Source organism: Lutra lutra, chromosome 17 (assembly GCF_902655055.1).
Source record: "Lutra lutra chromosome 17, mLutLut1.2, whole genome shotgun sequence".
In the NCBI taxonomy this organism is placed as follows: Eukaryota; Metazoa; Chordata; class Mammalia; order Carnivora; family Mustelidae; genus Lutra; species Lutra lutra.
This window is the reverse complement of record NC_062294.1, coordinates 53333112-53333640: the sequence shown is the minus strand read 5'-3', so window position 1 is coordinate 53333640 and position 529 is coordinate 53333112.

The following is a 529-nucleotide window of genomic DNA, read 5'->3' as shown; positions in this document are numbered from 1 at the left end:
TTTATGCCTTGGCCCAGCCCCCTGGGGGGGGCAGGGGTGCCGGCTGGCCTGCACAGAGCACAGCCCTCCTCGAAAATCCCCTCGGGGAGGGTCAGGGGAGGGGGCTGAATTGCACAACACCTTGGTCACATGGTGGAGTGGGCAGGCCCAGGGCCCGTCTGGATTTGGGGATCCCCACAGTTGGGGTAGGAATGGGGGGCTGACCCTGAGTGGTGGAGATGGGAGAGGAACTGGACTCCAGGGGACCTTAAGGAAGTAGGGAAGCCAAGGGGTCCTGCGGTCAGTGAAGTGGGGGTCCAGGCCCAGGAGCCAGAGGGGGGGAGTGGGTTGCTGGGGGTGGGGGGCACATAACATCGAGGAGCAGACTCAAACACCAATGGCATCTGAACGCCAGGTGGGGATGCCAGGAATCCCAGGAGTGGACGTGGACTGGGAGGGGCTGCGGGGGCTACTCTGAGGAAAACCCAGGCCCAGCGCCTGTGAGGACCCGGAGGTGGAAACATCGTGGGTGTATGACATGGAAAGGGGG